The sequence below is a fragment of the Bos mutus genome, chromosome 9 (genome assembly GCF_027580195.1).
Source record: "Bos mutus isolate GX-2022 chromosome 9, NWIPB_WYAK_1.1, whole genome shotgun sequence".
In the NCBI taxonomy this organism is placed as follows: Eukaryota; Metazoa; Chordata; class Mammalia; order Artiodactyla; family Bovidae; genus Bos; species Bos mutus.
Genome location: NC_091625.1, coordinates 12,921,469 through 12,944,421, shown reverse-complemented (window position 1 = coordinate 12,944,421; position 22,953 = coordinate 12,921,469). Strand labels below are relative to the sequence as shown.

Sequence of the window (22,953 nt, the reverse complement as noted above, 5' to 3'; positions counted from 1 at the left end):
GGCGTTTGAATTGAAACACTCCTATTATGCCCAGGAGACTTATTAACTAGAGCTCTAAGTTAATTTTCTTCAGAGAAAGGTGGTCGGGGATAACCCCCCATTAATGTCAGAGGAGTTGGTAAAAGTCATAAAATAGTAAAACAGACAGATTCTGGGTTTGGGGTAGACGCTGAGGCAGATCCAGGGGGCCCCTCAAGCCCTGACTCGCCTTGCCCGTCAGTGCTCTCCCGCATGACCTTGTCATGTGTGGGAACTCCCATGCTGGCTCCCCGCATCTCCCCCTTTTTATTTCTTAAGACAGCCAGATGTAATTCAGTAGCGAGCTTCTGAGTGCTCTGTCGAAGAGTTCTGACAATACAAGGAAGAATAATTATGAGAAGCAGAATTAGAGCAGCTACAGCAGCATAGCTAAATATAGTAGAAAGCATGTTTTTTCCTGAAATAAAGTTAGAGAATGTATGGAAAAGGTCACTTGCTACTCCTGCGGCAGTAAAATCTAATTGGGAGTGTTCTATGGTCGTTATTTGATTATGAAGTCTCCCTAAATCCAAACTAATCTCAGAACTCTTCCAGACACCTGAAATACAATTTTTAATTTTCTCCCAGTTATAATCTGTCTCGTTTACTTTCAGGGGTGTGACACATATCCACCGGTAGTTGGCATGACAGGACAGTGCCAATTTCACTTTTAAAGCCTGCAATTCAGTTCCAATATGCATTATTGCTTCTTCTAGGGCGTCTATCCTCATCTCTAGCTTCCTGTCTATAGCTTCCTGTGTTGCCAATGTTAAAGAAACATTTTTGGACACAATATCAACATATTGAGCAGTATGTACTTGTTGAATCAATGATATTGCTGCCACAGTAACAGAAGTAATTGAAGTTATCAAAGCTGCTATTCCAAAGATAAGTAAGCCCACAAACCATTGTGATCGCATTAAATCTTGTAGTTGTTGTGATACAGCAAGACCATAATTATCATACCAGTGTGTGGTTACAGTTACAGGCACCATAAGATAGGGTGGACGTTGTAACACAACAAAAGAGCAAACATTATATTGGGGGGTCAAACAGGATGAGAGCATACGTTGTTCACAAGACACTATATGAGGTCCACCTGAGTAATTCATTTGTATATTAAGTCTTTTGGAGTCATTAGAGAAGAGAAAAACAAGGAGAGGATAGACAAGCTAAAATAGAGTAAATAGAATTATTTTCTGGCCAGGTTAAAGTAATAGGGGCAGTAGTGGCAAGGGCTCTCCAAATTTCTGGTTGCTAATAGGTTCTGCCCTTAGCTGTATAGGACAACATTGGAGGAACAAATTGATTATGATGCCATCTAGTGGCGGCTAGTGGCCAAGGAACTGAATATTCTTTCCAATTGATCAAATTTACCGGTAAATTCATCATTGGACTTTGGGTCCTGACCTGGATTTGGGTTGCTCCAGTCCTGAATTGTATAATTTCCTCCTCCCAGTATTCTGTAATCAATTCTCAAATTATAAGTACAAGATTTCCAAATCGGATACCCTAAGCGACCATCTATGGTGTTCCATATGACATCTGAAGGGGCAACGTTATTACAATTTGGATATTCTGGTGGAGATTTGAAAAGCAGGGATTTATAGGGGTCAAGAACCCCGGGCATACGAGCCTGTAATATCCAAACTGACCGATATCTTAAGGACGGGGAATCTGTCAGAATTGCTTTTTTAGAGGCTCCAAAACATCCTTCTTTGGTAAGAGTAATAAAGCTTCCTGTATGACCAAAGGGGAAGTTAAAACAAACAGGAAGGTCGTCTGTTAATCCCCTAAAGGTATAATTGAAATTAATAGGGTATTGATCCTTTGTACAGGAAGCATATGATCCTCCCAAAAGATGAGGCTGGTTTGTGTGGACCCGTATAGGGTCACTGTTCCAAGTAACTACTTGGAAGGTCAGAGGATTTGGGAAATATGCCCAATAATTTTCTGGAGCAGGAGAGGAGGCGCTTACCTGGCAAGATAGCAAGGCAAGCATAGCAATAAACACTCTCTCAAGGGAAGTTGAAGAGCCCTGCGGAGAAGATATCATATGTGCCTGGTGACAGAGCATCTTAATCTGTCCCCAGGTGGGTATGGAGGCTTGTTGAGTTGTATGAGCTGGGCGTCCCGGTGGTCTCCTGCGGGGTAAAGAATTAGGGGGAACAATATCTTTTATACCGAGTTGTGACATCTGTCTGGTGGGTGGTTCCTCTTCCTATTTATCCGGGATCTCTGGTGTCATTTGTCTAGAGGTCAGCTGGACTTCCTGTATTGGTAGAGGGAGTGGAGGTAGAGGAGGCCCCTTCCTTTTTTGTGGTTGAGGCAATGGGCGGACCATGTGTCTGGGGGGCTGAGACATGACAAATCAGTCTGTCCGGGATCCAAATTGGAAAACCTGCGTCTTGTGGAAAAACAAGCATATCCTCGGCCGCTAGTTAATAATGGGTCGGGACCCCTCCATCGTCCAAAGAGGAGGTCCTTCCACTTCAACGGCTTTTTATTCTGTGGTTCTGGGCACCAATGGTGAAGCATTGCAGTGGCTCCAGATGAATCAACACTCAGGTTATTTATTACAAAGAGAGCATGCTGCAGGATCTGGTGGGGGAACTATACTTAAATTCCCCTTCTTGTAATTTTTGAATTTGTATTTTTAATGTTTGATGTGCTCTTTCTACTATAGCTTTTCCCTGTGGGTTATAGGGGATGCCTGTGTTATGTTTTATATGAAACTTTATACAAAACTCTTGGAAAGACTTAGAAGTATAAGTATAAGCAGGGGCATTATCAGTTTTTAAAGCTTTTGGCAAACCCAAATATGAAAAACAAGTAAAGAGATGTTGTACTACATCTTATATGCCTCTCCAGTGCGAGCAGTTGCAATAATGACATGAGAAAAAGTATCTACGGTTACATAAACAAAAGACAATTTTCCAAAGGAGGAGACATGAGTTACATCCATCTGCCAAAGTACATTAGGTCTGAGACCGCGAGGGTTAACTCCCATAGGTAAATTATTTACAGCAGTGGGACAGTGAGAGCAGAAACGAACAATCTCCTGAGCAGATTCTCGAGGAATCTGAAACTGATATCTTAATGCAGTAACATTTTGATGGTGAAGTGAATGAGAAGCTCGGGCTTCTTCAAAAGCAGAAGCCACCGTGACCTTAGTTAGTGAATCTGCCAGATCATTTAAGGCATTTAAAGGTCCAGGCAATCCAGAATGAGCCAATAAAATATGCTCGGTTTTGTTTCCAAATTTGCTGCTGTAATTTAGTTAACAAGTGAAATATTGCAGTTTTGTTCTCGGGAAGAACCGCAGTCTCAATGTGTGGAAACAGCCTGACCACATACTGAGAGTCAGAGTAAAGGTTAAATTCCTCCTCTGCAAACATAACAAAAGCCTTTAATAACAGCTGTGAGTTCAGCTCTTTGGGCTGAAGTCTCCTGTGTTTGTAAAACCTTATGCTGATCTCTTGTAACTATAGAAGCTCTGCTGTTAGCTGACCATCAGTAAAAACCATTTGAGCGTCTGGAATGGGGGAGTATTTACACCTAACAGGGAAAATAACTGGATGTCTAGATATAAAATTTAGCAAAATATGTGAAGGTAATTGATGTAAAATTTGACCGACATAATTTCCTATAGAAATTTGCCAATTTTCATCAAACATTAGAAGAGCATCAAGCTGTTCTTTATTATATGGAATTACAATTTCTGATGGCTTTTTACCAAATAACTCAATACTTCGTTTTCTCGCCTTTAATATTAAAGTAGCCACTAAACCTGGATAAGAAGCCACTACCTTTTTAGCTTGAGCGGGAAGATGGATCCACTCTAAGGGGCCGTTTTGCCATAAGACTCCCGTCGTCAGTACAGTTGGGGTAGCCAGGCAAAGGAATTGCCAGGCAGTTGCTAATTCAATTCTTTTTACATAGCTATCAGATAAAGCCTTTTCTACTTTGTCTAGGGCTTCCCGAACCTCAGCAGTTAATTGCCTTTTTGAAATTGGATCAGGATCCCCACATAGAATGTTAAAGACAGGTTTTACCTCAGCAGTGGTTAATTTTAAATAGGGCCTTATCTAGTTAATATCACCTAAAAGTTTCTCTTGAGAAATTTGTATGCAGGTCAGGAAGCAACAGTTAGAACTGGACATGGAACAACAGATTGGTTCCAAATAGGAAAAGGAGTACACCAAGGCTGTATATTGTCACCCTGCTTATTTAACTTCTATGCAGAGTACATCATGAGAAACGCTGGACTGGAAGAAACACAAGCTGGAATCAAGATTGCCGGCAGAAATATCAATAACCTCAGATATGCAGATGACACCACCCTTATGGCAGAAAGTGAAGAGGAACTCAAAAGCCTCTTGATGAAAGTGAAAGTGGAGAGTGAAAAAGTTGGCTTAAAGCTCAACATTCAGAAAATGAAGATCATGGCATCCGGTCCGACCACTTCATGGGAAATAGGTGGGGAAACAGTGGAAACAGGGTCAGACTTTATTTTCCTGGGCTCCAAAATCACTGCAGATGGTGACTGCAGCCATGAAATTAAAAGATGCTTACTCCTTGGAAAGAAAGTTATGACCAACCTAGATAGCATATGGAAAAGCAGAGACATTACTTTGCCAACAAAGGTCCGTCTAGTCAAGGCTATGGTTTTTCCTGTGGTCATGTATGGATGTGAGAGTTGGACTGTGAAGAAGGCTGAGCGCCGAAGAATTGATGCTTTTGAACTGTGGTGTTGGAGAAGACTCTTGAGAGTCTCTTGGACTGCAAGGAGATCCAACCAGTCCATTCTGAAGGAGATCAGCCCTGGGATTTCTTTGGAAGGAATGATGCTAAAGCTGAAACTCCAGTACTTTGGCCACCTCATGCGAAGAGTTGACTCATTGGAAAAGACTCTGATGCTGGGAGGGGTTAGGGGCAAGAGGAGAAGGGGATGACAGAGGATGAGATGGTTGGATGGCATCACTGACTTGATGGACGTGAGTTTGAGTGAACTCTGGAGTTGGTGATGGACAGGGAGGCCTGGGGTGCTGCGATTCATGGGGTCACAAAGAGTTGGACACGACTGAGCGACTGATCTGATCTGAAAAGTTTCTGATAATCATTTAAAGTAACAAGATGGTCCTTTCTTAGTTGTATCAGCTCATGAGTCACTGTTTCAGAGTTTATAACCCTTCCCAAATAAGTTATAGGTGGATTGATTTGAATTTTCTCTGGGGCAATTTTTAAGTCTCTGGCTGACAGTGCCTGAGTCAAATCTTGGAGAACAGTTTGCAAATGAGCTCTATCTGGATGAGCTACTAAAATATCATCCATATAATGAATCATATATACTTGTTTATATTTAGCCCTAATATCTTCTATAGCGGCATTGACAAATTTTTGACATAAAGTAGGGCTATTTTTCATTCCCTGGGGTAACACTTTGCATTGAAACCTTAAATAAGGCTGTTTAAAATTCTCTGATGGCAAACTAAAGGCAAATTGCTTTTTGTCTTCAGTGCTTGAGGGAATGGTGAAAAAACAGTCTTGTAAATCAATCACAATGATATTATGTCCTTTTGGAATGGCTACTGGGGAAGGAAGCCCAGGTTGTAAGGCCCCCATATCTTCCATAGTGGCATTAATAGCTCTTAGATCTTGTAAAAGTCACCACTTGCCAGATTTTTTCTTAATGACAAAAATAGGAGTGTTCTAGGGGCTATTGGAGGGTTCAATATGTCCCAATTGTAGTTGTTCAGAGATTAACATTTTAGCTGCCAGTAATTTTTCCTGAGGCAGAGGCCATTGTCCTACCCACACTGGGTCCTGAGATTTCCATGTAATGGGGTTGGCAGCAAAAACAATGGTCTCCATTATAAATTTGGATACCCCAATCCAGCACGTAGTTGTCGAGGAGTTGAGCAAATTGGCTCAATTATTCCTTCCTGTTGTTTACCTAATCCTTTTGATGGATCATAGCCCATATGGAGCATTTGGGAGGTCACCTTTTCATCACGCTAAAAAGCAGCACTCCCATTTGAGACAGTATGTCCCTCCCCCATAGGGTAAAGGGGAGTGAAGGAACTACATAGGGTTGGAAAGTTCCACAGGTATTTTCAAATCGCCAATCCAACATTTTTGCGCTTTTAACTACTGCGGGGGCTCTCCCTATTCCCACTAATTCATTTTCAGTAGTATGTGTTGGCCAGGAGCTGGGCCAGTCCTTTCAAGCAATACAGGAAACATCTGCTTCTGTATCTAACAGCCCTACAATAGACTTGCCACAAACCAAGATAATTTTCATAGGGCATTTCTGAGTAATCTCTGTCACCCAAAAGACCATATCACTGGACCCAAATCCTCTCTCTTGTCTCTCACTTTGAGTAGCAATGTGCCCTATGGCAGTGTGATAAGGTAAAAGTAAAAGTTGAGCTATTCTTTGTCCTTTATAAATTTGTATAGTTTTAGTTGGGGGTGAAATCATTATTTGAATTTCTCCTGTATAATCTGAATCAATTACTCAAGGGATAATTGTAAGTCCTTGCATGGCTAAAGAGCTTCTGCCTAATATAATTCCCACCAAGCCTGTTGGTAATGGGCCTTTAACCCCTGTAGGGGATTTTTATAGTGGGACTATCTGGTGTTAATATTGTTGAGGTGGTGGAACTGAGGTCCAGTCCTGCGCTGCCTGGGGTTGCTCTGATGAGCTCTGTGATGGGACGAAGGGTATGAATGGGTTCATTGTCGTTGCCCCAATCGTTATAGGGGCCTGAGGCTGGCCCCTCAACCTGTTTCCTGACTGCTGGTCAGGAACTAGCAAGGTTCCATTTTTATGTGATCTTTTGCCCAGTGATATCCCTTCTGACAACGAGGACAGGTGACTTAGGGAGATTAGGAGTCATAGTCGTGGAGGCAGGGTTTGGCCGAGAAGAATTAGCTGTTCTTTGGGGGCAGGCGTGCGTAAAGTGCCCCTCCTGGCCACAAGAAAAGCAGGCTTTGGACAAGCCAGCATTCTGGCCTTGATTGCTGGAATTTTTGCCTGTAAGAAAGGATTGAACTGCTTGTTGATAAGAATCTCCTTTTATGGCCGCTGCTATGGCAACACCCTGCATCATTGCTGGTCCTGCGTCTACGCATTGCCTGATGAAATCTCCTACTTGCCCAGATTTTCTTATAGGGTGTAGGATAGCCTGGCAGGTAGAGTTAGCATTTTCAAATGCCAGTTGTTTTATCAGTATTTCAGATGCCTCCGTACTAGAAATTACTCTGTTGATTGCCTCTGTAAGTCGTGATACAAAGTCCTCATATGGTTCTTCTGGTTTTTGTTTAATGTTTGAAAAGGAAGAGGTTGGTTCCTTTTCTTGAGGCAATAATCACCAGGCTCCAAGGGCACAGAGTGATACTAGTTGTAAAATTTCTTTGCCTAGCTTCATCTGATCCTCGAGTGCTGCATAATCACGAGTTCCTACCAATTTCTCTTTTACAATGTCGTTTCTGCCACGTTTGAGGTTAGTGCTAGCCTGCTTTTGGACAAGGTCCTCATATTCAGCTTTCCAAAGTTTAAGTTGCCCTCCAGATAGACAAGCCTTGGCAACTGTTTTCCAATCATGAGGCGTCAGCCATCTGACCGCCAAGGCTTCTAATAATGTTAAAGTATACGGGGCTGTAGCCCCATATAAGGCACAAGCCTGTTTGAGTTCTTTAACTAATTTCATTGGAAAAGGTTCCCAGAAAGGGACCTGTTGTCCATTTATTTTATGAAACATTACTGGAAAACAAGCTTCAAGGTGGGGATCAAATTCATCTTCAGGGCTAGAGAGGACCCTTCTCTGGGGAAGTTCTAGTGGAGACCTGTCACCCTTATAGAGGGGAGGGGGCAAGTGGGGACCGAAGCATTCCCTGTTTTTCCTTTCCTGCTCCGGGGATCCTCTGTCTGTTTTAAATCTTAAGGATGGTCTGATTGGGGATGTTTCCCTCAGGCTCATAGGAGTGGATGGTGTAATTGGAGATATTTCTGTCAAGCTCTTAGGAGCGGATGGTCTAAGCGGATGGAGATGTTTCTCTTAAACCTTTAGGAGGATTTTTTGCTAAAAGAGGCCAATCCTCGTCAGAATGATATTGAGCTGCTGCCTCCTCTAAAGCTTTTTCATCCTGAGGGGAAAACTGATCTTTCTTTTCATCTTTATAACTATTGGTTTTCATGGCAGCTAACATAGCCCTTAATTCTTGATAGGTATGTACAGGCTCTTTATTTTCACTTTCCTTTTTATCAGGTACCGTTTCATTTTCACTGTCTTTTTCAATAGGTACCTTTTCAGACTCACTTTCCTTTTTAACAGGTACTTTTTCATCTTTACTTTCCTCTTTAAAAGGTACCTTTTCAGATTCAAGAGCTGGATCTAAAGCATCTCTAATCATATTCCACAGAGATAATGTGTTAGTAGGGATTTTCTCTGGGCCGTGCTGAGCGCAGTAAGTTTTTAGTTGTTTCCCTACTTTTTCCCAGATATCTAGGTTAACAGTGCCCTCTTGTGGAAACCAAGGACATTGCTCTTGTACAAATGTAAAAAAAAGATTGAATATTAGTTTTCTTAACCTTAATTCCTCTTTTACTTAACAGTTTCAAGATTACTTGTACAAAGAGTTGCCGTTCTTTAGTTTCAGTGTTACCCATGTCAGAAAATCTACTATCTTTTCTACTTTTCCCTTTGAAAAGATTTCACTACTTCCCACTCCTCTTTACCCTACTTATTTTCTGCAGATGGGTCCTGGGCACCCTGAGTGGGGTCCTAGCCATCCGAAAACTGCACAACTGGGGGCTTACCTTACTGGGAGCCTGGTTCGGGCGCCACTTGCCGGGGTTCAGCCCCGGTTGGATCCAGGGATTCCCTCGGGAGGACGGCATTGGCGATTAAAAGGATAGATAAAAGGAGAAAGATCAGAGGCTCAATATAACTGGTTTACGCGGAAAGCCAATAAAACCTGTGACACCAGGTTTGCACTGACCACGGAGGCCGCAGGCGCCCTCTCGAATAGTGGAAGGTGCCCCACCTTGGGCACCTTCTCGAGTGGGTCTTAGAAGCCCAGGCAAATAAGTGGTCTCAGAGGGCCCCCGTGCTCCAATTATTTGTCCTGAAGGAAGAACAGAGAAGAAAAGGAGAGAAAAGGAAACAAGAAAGAACGACACAGGGAGACCAAGCCTGATGAGCAAGGCCCACTCTTTATTTTCCAAAGTAGTTTTTATACCTTAAGTTGTGCAGAGGATAATGGGGGGTGGGGTAGAGTCATGCAAGGTCAGCAGTCCTTGATCCTTATCGAAGCCAGGTTTTCTTCCTGCAAATTTATCATATGCAAAAGCTTTAGGTGATTTACATCATCTTCTGGCCAGGAGGCCTGTTAACATTTTATGACCCTTTCTTCAGAAAACTTATTTTTCTCTAAAGGTGATTATTCTAAAGTCAGGTGCCACCCTCTGAAAGCATTAGATAAAGTTGCATTCCTATAGGGCAAAAGTGGTGGGCTATAACAAGAAAAGAATTAACTCAAGGGTCCAAGGTTACAAACATTAAAGCTACTACTTACATTTCTATATACCAACTATATTAATCAATACACTCCCAGGGACACAGTAGGTAAGGGATATGGAAACTTGGCAGCAAGCATTAGCTCAACAAAGAAATCCTCTACTAGTTCTATTCTAACAATTTTAACTCTCTGAGAAGCTCTGCATTGTTAGAATATCTTAAGCTTCCCGTGCCTCTCGTGGTTGGGAGGCTGTGAACAATCACATGTGTAGCTGCAGGAATCTGAACAAACCTGTCAGGCAAGCTAGAAAGTCATCAGAGGGGTTTGAATTGAAACACTCCTATTATGCCCAGGAGACTTATTAACTAGAGCTCTAAGTTAATTTTCTTCAGAGAAAGGTGGTCGGGGATAACCCCCCATTAATGTCCGAGGAGTTGGTAAAAGTCATAAAATAGTAAAACAGACAGATTCTGGGTTTGGGGTAGACGCTGAGGCAGATCCAGGGGGCCCCTCGAGCCCTGACTCACCTTGCCTGTCAGTGCTCTCCCGCATGACCTTGTCATGTGTGGGAGCTCCCGTGCTGGCCCCGGCAAGGAAGGAGACAGATGTGGCCAGGAGGATAAAGAGAGGAATCAAAAGGAGAGAGACCAATTCAGCCAATGGAACACACAAAGAGTTTCACAGAGTTGGGTAGAGAAGAGAAGGGGGAGGGAGGAGATAGAGGTGACCTGGTGGAGAAAAAGGAGAGTCTAAAGGGGGAGAGAGCAGTCAAGCCAGTAATCTCGCTCCCAAGTAAAAATGGGTACTGAAGATTGGGTTCTTAAAGGTACAAAATTGATAACAAATACCAAAAAGCAAAGATTAAAAATCTAGAGTAGAGGTTGGATTTTCAAAATTACAATATTAAAAAAAAGAAAAAAGTCACAAAAATTATAAAAAAATATATATGAAGTTTGCTTTTAAAAAATAGGGTCTATTTTTTTTTTTTCAAAGTAATAGTAGGTTATAAAAATGAAAATTAAAGGAGTAATAGAGGACTTAAAAATTAAAAAAAAAAGAATGATCATAAAAATAGTAAAAATACATCTAGGACTTTCTCTGGTGTTGTTGTGGGCAGTGTGGGGTCAGTTCATTTTCAGATAGTTCCTTGGTCCGGCTTATATTTGTCAAGATCTATAGGCCCCTTCCTATGTAGTTGGTACTAACTACAAGGTTTTAATCTAATGCACCTGTCACTTTCGAGGCGGTTCCCCCTGTTTTGGCTTCTTCTGTTTGCTGGTCTCTTGAGTGTCTGATTTCCGCCCTGACACAAGGGGGGCAGTGGTGGACACTTTTTTAGGCTCACTTGTTCAGTCACACTATAGGGAGGTAGTGACGCTGCAAACAAATAACACTGGAGTGTGCTCGCAGTGTCTCAGCCACAGTGGGTCTGCCCCCACTCACGGCCTGTGTGCCCTTCCTGCCCACACTTCTCAGGCTCTATGTTGCTCCGCTGGGAACTGTCCGAGGCCAGCCCTGGGCTGCATGCACCTCCCAGGTCTAAGCCGCTCAGGTTCAGGCACTCAGGAAGTCCTCAGAGGCACAGACACGGTTGGGCCTGAGTTTTGTGCCCTTCCCAGGTCTGAGCAGCTCAGGTGATGAAGTGTTTGGCAAGTGCAGTCGCTGCGACTTATCACCTCCCCTGTCCCTGCTGCTTGGTTTTCTGGGTGTACAACCAGTGCACCTTATCAGGCAGATGTTGACTGTCCAGAACCCCAAGTAGTCTTAGTTAGCAAAGAAGCCTGCTTGCAGTTTGGTAGATAATGTCTCTCTGGGGCTGCCATTGCCCCCTTCTGGCTCTGGCTGCCTGTCACCAGAGGGGGATGGTCTACAGCCGACTACCTCTGTACAGTTCTTTGTTCTGTGAGCGTGCCTGGCGGTGTCTTAAGTTAGAGGTTTTCTCGTGGTAGCTATCCCAAAGTCTGGTTTGCTAGCCCAAGTTAGTTCCCTCAGATTGCCCTCGGGGCATTCAGGCCTGGTCCTTACTCTGCAGCCCGCGTCTCCCTGCCCAGCCCCTGCTTGCTAGTGGTGGGTGCAGGCGTCTGCGCTGCTTCTCTGCTGGGGGAGCTACCATTGGGCACGTAATCTGTGGGGTTTAATTATTTGTTTATTTTCCCTCCCAGTTATGTTGCCGTCCGTGCTTCCAAGGCTCACCGCAGACTCGGCAGTGAGAGTGTTTCCTGGTGTTCGAAACTTCTCTCTTTTTAAGACTCCCTTCCCGGGACGGAGCTCCATCCCTACCTCTTTTGTCTCTTTTTTTGTCTTTTATATCTTTTCCTACCTCCTTTTGAAGACAATGGGCTGCTTTTTTGGGTGACTGATGTCCTCTGCCGGCATTCAGAAGTTGTTTTGTGGAATTTATTCAGCGTTTAAATGTTCTTTTGATGAATTTGTGGGGGAGAAAGTGGTCTCCCCGTCCTATTCCTCCTCCATCTTCACTGATGCTTCTGAGCTATGTTTTTAATATTTTGACTGTTTTCTATAGCAATTGCAGCAATTTACATTCCTACCAACACTGCAAGAGGGTTCCCTTTGCTGCAGGTTACTGCTAGTATTTATTTCTGATCATTTTTATGACAGCTATTGTAAGGGGTGTAAGGTGATCTCTCAGTAGGGTTTTGATTTGCATTTCCCTGATGGTTAGTGATGCTGAGCACCATTTCATGTATCCGATGGCCATTTCTATAATCAGGTTAATGATCCAGTGGAGAATCTGATGGTGGAAATGTGCAGCTCTTTTCTAGGGACGGAATAGAGGGGATTTTTTTCAGGTGGCATAAAAAGCTGATGACTCTTGTTCTCTAAGCTGTGGTTCCAAGGGGTGAGACACATGCCAGCAGGAAAGCAGGCATGATGAGAGCAGGGCATCACCAGTGTCATCAGCAGAGAGGTTGGGACATTGATACATTTAGTAATTTTATCAATCCTGGACAAGCGGGGTTGGGGGAGGGTGGGGAGCATCAGATCAGATCAGATCAGTTGCTCAGTCGTGTCTGACTCTTTGCGACCCCATGAATCGCAGCACGCCAGGCCTTCCTGTCCATCACTAACTCCCAGAGTTCACCCAGACTCACGTCCATGGAGTCAGTGATGCCATCCAGCCATCTCATCCTCTGTCGTCCCCTTCTCCTCCTGCCCCCAATCCCTCTCAGCATCACAGTCTTTTCCAATGAGTCAACTCTTCACATGAGGTGGCCAAAGTACTGGAGTTTCAGCTTTAGCATCATTCCTTCCAAAGAAATGCCAGGGCTGATGTCCTTCAGAATGGACTGGTTGGATCTCCTTGCAGTCCAAGGGACTCTCAAGAGTCTTCTCCAACACCACACTTCAAAAACATCAATTCTTTGGCGCTCAGCCTTCTTCACAGTCCAACTCTCACATCCATACATGACCACAGGAAAACCCATAGCCTTGACTAGATGGACCTTTGTTGGCAAAGTAATGTCTCTACTTTTGAATATGCTGTCTAGGTTGGTCATAACTTTCCTTCCAAGGAGTAAGCGTCTTTTAATTTCATGGCTGCAGTCACCACCTGCAGTGATTTCGGAGCCCCAAAAAGTAAAGTCTGACACTGTTTACACTGTTTCCCCATCTATTTCCCATGAAGTGATGGGACCGGATGCCACGATCTTCGTTTTCTGAATGTTGAGCTTTAAGCCAACCTTTCCACTCTCCACTTTCACTTTCATCAAGAGGCTTTTGAGTTCCTCTTCACTTTCTGCCATAAGGGTGGTGTCATCTGCATATCTGAGGTTATTGATATTTCTGCCGGCAATCTTGATTCCAGCTTGTGTTTCTTCCAGTCCAGCGTTTCTCATGATGTACTCTGCATATAAGTTAAATAAACAGGGTGACAATATACAGCCTTGATGTACTCCTTTTCCTATTTGGAACCAGTCTGTTGTTCCATGTCCAGTTCTAACTGTTGCTTCCTGACCTGCATACAAATTTCTCAAGAGGCAGATTAGGTCGTCTGGTATTCCCAGTTCTTTCAGAATTTTCCACAGTTTATTGTGATCCACACAGTCAAAGGCTTTGGCATAGTCAATAAAGCAGAAATAGATGATTTTCTGGAACTCTCTTGCTTTTTCTGTGATCCAGCAGATGTTGGCAATTTGATCTCTGGTTCCTCTGCCTTTTCTAAAACCAGCTTGAACATCAGGAAGTTCACGGTTCACATATTGCTGAAGCCTGGCTTGGAGAATTTTGAGCATGACTTTACTAGCATGTGAGATGAGTGCAATTGTGCGGTAGTTTGAGCATTCTTTGGCATTGCCTTTCTTTGGGATTGGAATGAAAACTGACCTTTTCCAGTCCTGTGGCCACTGCTGAGTTTTCCAAATTTGCTGGCATATTGAGCATGTCCCTCTCCAAGTGCTGTTCTGAGCGTCCTGCTCTGCCATCAGATGGCTGGCAGGTGGCGCAAGAACCACCCCTTTCTTCCGTGTGCAGGGCTCCAGCGCAACCTGTCCACTTACTTGCAGGCCATTCTTCCCTGTGGCCAAGAGATTCCGCCCCCACCCCCACTCCAGGATGACTGAGGGGGCATCGCAGGGCCTTTGGAACAAGTGCCTGCGTGTGGCCATGTCTGAAGGAAAAGAGATCTCCCTGTTGGCGCCACGGCATCTGAGGAGAGGCTGTGGGGCTCTTGTCCAGGACATTATTTTCTTAAACAGCAGCACAGAATCAATATTGCTGGGAGAAGTATCAATAACCTCAGATACACAGATACACAGATGACAGATGACACCACCCTTATGGCAGAAAATGAAGAGTAACTAAACAGCCTCTTGTTGAAAGTGAGAGAGGAGAGTGAAAAAGCTGGCTTAAAACTCAACATTCAGAAAAGTAAGATCATGGCATCTGGTCCCATCACTTCACAGCAAATACATGGATAAACAACGGAAACAATGAGAGACTATATTTTCTTGGGTTCCAAAATCATTGCAGATGGTGACTGCAGCCATGAAATTAAAAGATGCTTGCTCTTTGGGAGAAAAGCTATGAGAAGCCTAGACAGCATGTTAAAAAGCAGAGACATTACTTTGCCAACAAAAGTCTGTCTAGTATAAGCTATGATTTTTCCAGTAGTCATGTATGGATGTGATAGCTGGACTATAAAGAAAGCTGAGCACCAAAGAATTGATGCTTTTGAACTGTGGTGTTAGGGAAGACTCTTGAGAGTCCTTTGGACACCAAGGAGATCCAACTAGTCCATCCTAATGGAAATCAGTCCTGAATATTCATTGGAAGGACTGATGCTGAAGCTGAAACTCAAATACTTTGGCCACTTGATACAAAAAACGTGACTCATTGGAAAAACCTCGATGCTGGGAAAGAGTGAATGTGGGAGGAGAAGGGGACGGCAGATGATGAGATGGCTGGATGGCATCACCGACTCGATGGACATGAGTTTGAGTAAACTCTGGGAGTTGGTGATGGACAGGGAAGCCTGGCCTGCTGCAGTCCATGGGGTCGCAAAGAATCGGACACGACTGAGTGACTGAACTGAACTGAGCAGCACAGAGCTTTCCTTTTCTGGAAGCTCCCCTGTGTTTTCCTCTCTACTTTCTATATTATTGTTTAAATTTTTTCATTTAAAATCTTTTTTATTGAAGTATAGATGATATACAATAAAGTCTGTGAGACACTGATTCACAATTTTAAAAGTATATACTCCATTTATGGGACCTGGCTCAATGGATAAAGAAGCCCCTTCAATGCATTAGATGCGGGAGATGCAAGTTCCATCCTTGGGTCAAGACGATCCCCAGAAGGAGGAAACGGCAACTCACTCCAGTGTTCTTGCCTGGAGAATCCCAAGGATAGAGGATCCTGGCAGCCTACAGTTCATAGGGTCACAGAGTCAGAGGCGACTGACTCTGTTTATAGTTATTATAAAACATTGGCTATATCCTCTGTGCTGTACAATATTTCCTTGTAGCTTAAACATAAAATTTTGTACCTCCTTATCCCCAGTCTTATACTGCCCCTCCCTCTTCCCTCTTCCCACTAGTTTGTTCTCTGTATCTATGAGTCTTTCTTTTTTTGTTTTATTCACTAGTTTATTATTTATATTCAGGTAATATATTAACAAGGCTTATTTTATAGCTGGAGCTGGTTTTAAGGGGCTGGTTTGGAGGAAATGTGTGCTCTGGGGTCCGTTACAAACCCAGGGTTGTCTTATGGGAGGAAACCCTGCACGATTCAGAGATGGAAACACGTGTGTAAAGAAAGGAAAGTATCAGTGACAAGGACCTTCCACTCCAGGGAGTTGAATGAGATGGGGACACGGAGGGTGGGCCTGGTGAGAGACACATAATCCCTTACAATTATGAACATGCTGTCATTATTTTTTCTTCACATGCCCTCTGTCAGGTTATAAAAATGTCTATTTTCACTAGTGGCATAGAAGAGAGTTTTCCTCCCTGATCCTCAAGGGCACTGAATTATTCATTTATTCACTAGTGCAAAGATCTTTACTAAACATATGCTATGGGCAGACAATATGCATAGAATTTAAAAGTGATTGAAAAAAAAACAACAACAACACCACCACCTAATTTGGACTGTGAAGAAGGCTGAGCGCCGAAGAATTGATGCTTTTGAACTGTGGTGTTGGAGAAGACTCTTGGAGACTTGCAGAAGACTGCAAGGAGATCCAACCAGTCCGTTCTGAAGGAGATCAGCCCTGGGATTTCTTTGGAGGGAATGATGTTAAAGCTGAAACTCCAGTGCTTTGGCCACCTCATGCGAAGAGTTGACTCATTGGAAAAGACCCTGATGCTGGGAGGGATTGGGGGCAGGAGGAGAAGGGGATGACAGAGGATGAGATGGCTGGATGGCATCACTGACTCGATGGACGTGAGTCTGAGTGAACTCTGGGAGTTGGTGATGGACAGGGAGGCCTGGCGTGCTGCGATTCATGGGGTCACAAAGAGTCGGACATGACTGAGCGACTAAACTGAACTGAAGATGGAAGTGTATGAAAACACGTTAATGTATTCATATTTTAAATATGTTGAAATCAGAATGTTTTAAAATTTTACTTTCATGGCTTTAAAAGAATACAAATTATCTGTAGCACATCTAAAATAGACTTCTTAGCTTGTTTTCAAATTAAAATATTGCCATGCCTGATATTTTCTCATAGCATAGAGATAAATATTTGTAAATATTAGTTTACTGAAACATGTTTTGCAACATCTAATATGATTAGTATAGTTAAAAATAAAAATACCAAGGTCACTACCAAAATTTTTTGAGATTAATAAAAATATTGTCAATCAGTTTAGAATATCCAAACAGTTGTAATCTTTAACATACTAGCAATTGCACACTACTCAAGACAATTTAAGACAAAATACATTAAAACCTAAAACTTAAGCATATTTTAAGAGCCAAGACAATGACTCGTTGCTGTTGTTCAGTCGCTGAGTAGTGTCTGACTCTTTGCAACCCTGTGAACTGCAGCGAGCCAGGCTCCTCTGTCCTCCACTGTCTCCTGCAGTTTGCTCAAATTCATATCCATTGAGCCAGGGATGCTACCTGACCATCTCATCCTCTGCCCCTCTTGTCTCGTCTCCTTCAATTGTTCCAAGCATCTGGGTCGTTTCCAATGAGCTGGCTCTTCGCATCAGGTGGGCAAAGTATTGGAGCATTGGCTTCAGCATCAGCCCTTCCAATGAATATTCAGGACTGATTTCCTTTAGTACAGACTGGTTTAATCTTCTTGCTGTTCAAGAAAGTCTCAAGAGTCTTCTCCAGCATAATTTGAAAGCATCGATTCTTCAGCGCTCAACCATTTTTATGGTCCAAATATCACATCCATATAGTATGACTACTGGAAAAACCATAGCTTTGCTATATGGACAATTGTTAGCAAAGTGGTGTCTCTGCTTTTTAATACAGTGTCTAGGTTTGTTATGGCGTTCCTTCCAAGAAGCAAGTATATTTAAATTACATGGCTGCAGTCATCATCCACAGTGATTCTGGAACCCAAGAAAATAAAATCTGTCACTGTTCCTACTTCTCCCCATCTATTTGCTATGAAGAGATGGGACCAGATGACATGGTCTTAGTTTTTTGAATGTTGAGTTTTAAGCCAGATTTTTCATTCTCCTCTTTCACCTTCATCAAGAGGCTCTTTAGTTCCTCTCTGCCTTCCGCCATTACAGTGGTATCATCTGCATATATGAGGCTGTTGACAACCTGTAACCTTCCTCTTTCTCTGTTTCTTCCCGTATTCTGGATGTCTCCAATAAACGCCTACCAATGAAACCATAGAAAAGGTGGCTTTTTCTGACTGCCCACATAATTTAAGACTGGACTAGGGTACTCTTGCTTTTGATTTCATTTGAAATAGCATTTTGGTATCAGAAAGGGCAGTGCAGGTGGTTTTGAGATGTCATCTGCAAAATGAAGCCTTTTTGGCAAAGATGGGTAGGCACTGCTGTTGTAAGTGTGACACCTCAGCCAAAAGGGAAATGCTGAGTTCTTCCATTGGCACAAACAAACTCACAAAAATAAACCAAGCAGGAAATTGGAAAGATAAACCCACACCAACAAAGGGACAAGTGTTCCTCATAAGACAAGGCCAGAGAAAGACCCAACATCCTTGTGGCCCCCAAATGCTCTAGAAAATTAATATTCTGTAAGGAAACAGAAAAAAACATGTGCAGGTCCAATGAGAGGCAATGCACATGGCTAGTGTAGCTCAGAGATGGCCTGACACTTTGGATGTACATGTGGGCAAAGGTAACCAGTGCAGAGAGCAGTGGTCATCATCTCAGCGCTAGGTGCTCAGTATGGTGACAGCCAGCCTTCGGGACCACAAGAGGGAGCAGAGGGCCTAGCAGAGCCCACAGACATCTCTCTCTCTCTCTGGGAGAAGACTGTGCAGGATGCATCAAGGCACCACAGGTGCATCCCTTTACTATCAATGCCCATCCTCAGGGTGGATCCCACTCCACTTCTGGCACAGTTTTTCCTATCATCTTTCTTGCTCACCTTTGGCGGTCCAAAGCCGAAAGCCTTGTGGGCTCCTGCGGAGACTAAACTCCCTTCAGCTGCTCACACAGCCAAGGGGACACAAGAATGCCTGTGGCCTGTGGCTCACAGATGTAAGATCAGCGGCCTGTCAACCCGACCTGGGGGTCGGTGCTGAAAGTGAAGCCTTTCACTGGACACAGCGTCCCTGCTGGTAGAACTGCTGAATCCATCAAAGTGTGGAAATTCTAACTGAAAAACCACCATCTTTCTGACAAGGTCTCCAAAAGAGTTTAGGAGCAATGAATTTGGAAACCAGAGGGAATGACATGAATGTAGATGGAAACTTGACACCTTACAACAAATTCACTTCAAATTATTCCTAGACATATTTTCCATGCAAAACGTATCACAAATCCAGAAGGAAATCGAGCAGAAATTTGACATGACCTCTGAGTCTTCACACACAATACCAAAAGGCAGTACACAAAGAATAACAAAGGAATACAGTGAACTTTGTAAAATCAAAGATTTGTACTGTGGTAAAGATCTTATGAAAAACGTAAAGGACACATCACAGACTGGGAGACAAATATTTGCATACACAGAGCTTATAAAGGATTTGTCTCCTAATACACAAAGAACATTAACACAAATGAGCCTGAAGGAAAGGTCTGAAGGGACACCAGGCTAAGGAAGGTACATGGAGAGTACACCAAATGATGCCCAGCACTGAGGGCCCGAGAAACACGGTCTAGCTCCACTCCCTGAGCCCTGTGTGACCCTGAATGGCCTGTTCTACCTGGAGGCTCAGAGAGATGGACAGGGAGGAAGGGGAAGAGAAATCATTTGTATTTCTAACACTCACAGCAAACACTTAGAATGAGAAGGCAAGTATCAACCCCACTGACAATGACATTCACTGACAGGAAATACCTAGGAGTGCATCTATCCCAGGAGGGAAGCACCTGTTCTCAGGGAACTGCAAGATGGGTGAAAGAATGTGAAGCCCACACAATTCAATGGAAAATTAGCTGTTCTCATGGATCAGAAGAATTCCTATTGGTAAAATGATGCCACCCACCCCCAACCCCGCTGTGGGGCAATCCAGAGGGTCCATGCTATTCCTCTCAAAATACCAACAGATGTTCTTAGGGCATTGTAACCAAAGAATTTCAAAATGTGTATGGAAACACAAAGGAGCCAAAATAGTCAATACAATCGGGTGAAAAGCCCTGAAATGGACATACCAGGCTGCCTGATAGCCAGTTAGACTACAACACTAGGATCATCAAGACAGCATGGTACTGGTAATAAATAAAGCACACCAAACCAGATCCATGGAATAGAGTTGAGAGTCCAGAAATAAACCCAAGCTTCTATGGTCAATTCATCTACGACAAAGGAGGGGAGAATATACAAATGGGAATAAGGGCTTCTTCAATAAAAGGCCATGGGAAAATTAGATGGTTACCTCTGAACAATCACATTGGCTTTTGGTCTCATAATACCTCAGATTCAGTGAAACATATCAACGCAAAGCCTGAAGTTATGAAACTCCTTGAAATAAGCATGGGTCATAGGCTCCTAAAAGTCAGGGGCTTCTGAACATGTGGTGGGGGGAAGCAAAAATGGGTCTCTTTAAGTAAAGGAAACAGGAAACCAAAGTACACCAATGGGCTTCCATCCAATTAAACAGCTTTGCAACAGAAAAGCTAAGCATTCGCAAATCAAAATGGTAGCAAACTGAACATTAAAGAATATTTGCAAGTGGAATATCTGATAAGGGGTTCATACGTAAAATAGACTAAGAACTCACACCACTAAGTCTCCCAGAAACAACACCAGACCTATCCCTTCCTTTAACACCAACTCCAACCCCAAACCTTTATCTCACTCTAAACTAAACCCTAAAGCCTAACCCTAAGTGAACAATATACATGCATACATGCATGCATGCATCCACAGGAGAAACACAGAGAGGAAGAGACAGACTGAATTTAGAAAGGTCAAGAAAGAGATAGATCTAGAGAGACAGACTGAACGATGGAGAGAGGAAATGAGTAGATGTCGGGGTCCAGCCCCAGCAGGATCCAGGGGTACCCTCAGGATGATGGCATCGGCAATAAGGAAAGTAAAAGGGGAGAGAAAGGGGCTTGATCTTCCTTGGTTTACACAGAAAGCCAATGAAGCTCCTGTGTTCCAAGGAATCATCCTGAAAGAAGAACAGAGAGAGAAAGAAAAAGAAAGAGAGAATGACACGGGGAGACCAAGCTTTGGTGAGCGAGGTCCATAACTTTATTTTCAAAAGGAACTTTTATACCTTGACTTGTACATAGAGGGAAATGAAAGATGCAAAGTCATACAGAGTCAGCCCAAACATTACATCTGTTTTGTCTTTATTGAAACCAGGATTTTTTCTGCATACCTTTCCCATAAACAATGTTGTGTACATTATCTTCTGGCCTTGGAGGCCTGTGGATATTTTATAACCCTTTTTTGATAAAGGCTGCTCAACCAGAAAACTTATTTTCCCTTGACGCGTTTTTTCTTTATATATCTAATCTATGTCAGCCTCAGAAAGTGTTAAACAGAGTTACATTCTCACGGAGCAAAGGTGCAGTGAGTCACAACAAAGAAAGAACCAATTAGCTCAAAGGTCTGATGTGGTTAATGTGGTTAATGTGGTTAATTGTTTTTCTTACATTCCGACTATGTTAACTAATGCACTCCCAGGTGCACAATGGATAAGGGATATGGGAACTTGGCAGCAAGCACTGGCTCCACAATGAAATCTTACACCAGCCCTATTCTAATAGTTTTTAACTCTTTGAAAGGCTCTATATTTTTAGAATGTTTTAGGCCTCCCATGTCTCTCACAGTTGGGAGGCTGTGAACAATCACATGCGTAGCTGCAAGAGGCTGGATAAACCGGTCAGGCAAGCTAGAAAGCCATCAGAGGGGTTTGAATTGAAATACTCATTTCATGCCCAGGAGACTTATTAATTAGAGCCATAAGTTGACTTTTTCCAGAGAAAGGTGGTCGGGGATAGCCCCTGTTAATGTCAGAAGAGTTGGTGAAAGGCACAAAATAGTAAGACAGACAGATTCTGGTTTTGGGGTAGATGCTCGAGCAGATCCAGGGAATCCCTCAAGTCCTGATCTGCCTTTGCCTGTCAGGTCTTCTCCGCATGACCTTTGTCATGGGTGGGACTTCCCGTGGTGGCTCCCGGCAAGTAGATTTCACAGAATTTGCATGAATCTATCTTGAGGTTTGACCAATGACAGTGCCTATTCACCCTGCAAGGGGGGAAATGACCCAAGGTGATGAGAGTAAAACACAAGGATGCTGGGAGCAATTGTAGGGACAGCCTCCCCCTCTCCTAGAGGCTGAAATGCGACACTTGAACCAGAATTTCAATGGAAGAGGAGGACGAGGAAGGTTGATATAAGAGCGGGCAATGTCTGAATATTACTTTCTGGTCCTCCCAATGCGGGGTCAAGAAATAGGCAGGAAGGGGAGTGGCTTTTTCTAGGTCCTAGAGCCCATCCAGGCCTGTTTCAGCCCCATTCTATGCTAGGTCGGCCCTGTATTGAATCCTTCCTATGTGAAGTCTCAGTGCACAAGCTCCATGTGATACCAGCCCACAGGTTAGACAGGCACTGGAGCTGTTTGTAGGCCAAGAGACCTAGGCAGGAGATGGGAGAATGACCCCTACTCTGCAGATGGAGAGACTGGGGAAACCCTGAGGAGCACATGGCTTGTCCAGGGCCACATCACAGATGAGAAGGAGGAGTCTAGTCTGACAGCAGCTGTGTCTTTAGAGCTCAGGCCCTGGCAGCACCCAGGCCTCCCCAGGCTGAGGGGTGGGTGGAGTGGTAGTCACTGTGTCTGTACATGACCTAAGGGGGTGGGTGAACAGTCAGAAACCCAGAGGTTCCCTTGGGGAGCTTTGTGTAAGGGAATTCAGCAATGAACCCAGGAAATGATGTCACTTCCCGGCAACAGAACCCCAGAGAACTCGGAACCCGGGTCTCCAGGCCTCCACAGTGGAGAGGAGCCCCCAGCCAGATCGCTTGCTGCCAAGATGTTCTGCTGTTTGCCCCTGCCCAGAGGCTGGGGCCTCAGGAGAGCTCACGGGCAGAGTGTGTGGGAACGCGGTCAACACTGGCTCAGGGTCCCCCCAAGAGGCCTCTGGCCCTTTGCCCGAAGGAACAGGAAGGTAACACGGTAGCCCCAGGCCAGGCCAGGTCCCCTCTCCCATCCCACCCGGGTAGCCCTGAGTCCTTTCCCTGTGATGTGGATGGAGGTTTCTAGGGGTATGTCGGCCTCAAGCAAGTCCAGGCAGATATGGGTCAGAAGGCTGTGGGCTGGTTGTGTCC

General features: G+C 43.8%; 1 long non-coding RNA gene across 1 annotated transcript; it reads right to left on the bottom strand.

Moving 5' to 3' along the window:
• Positions 1-207: 207 nt before the first annotated feature.
• LOC138989195 (uncharacterized) lies at positions 208-2,157 on the bottom strand. The gene is made up of 2 exons (XR_011465449.1): positions 1,997-2,157; positions 208-348 (listed from the first exon to the last, which is right to left on the bottom strand). It is a non-coding gene; the product is annotated as an uncharacterized lncRNA (long non-coding RNA).
• Positions 2,158-22,953: the final 20,796 nt, after the last annotated feature.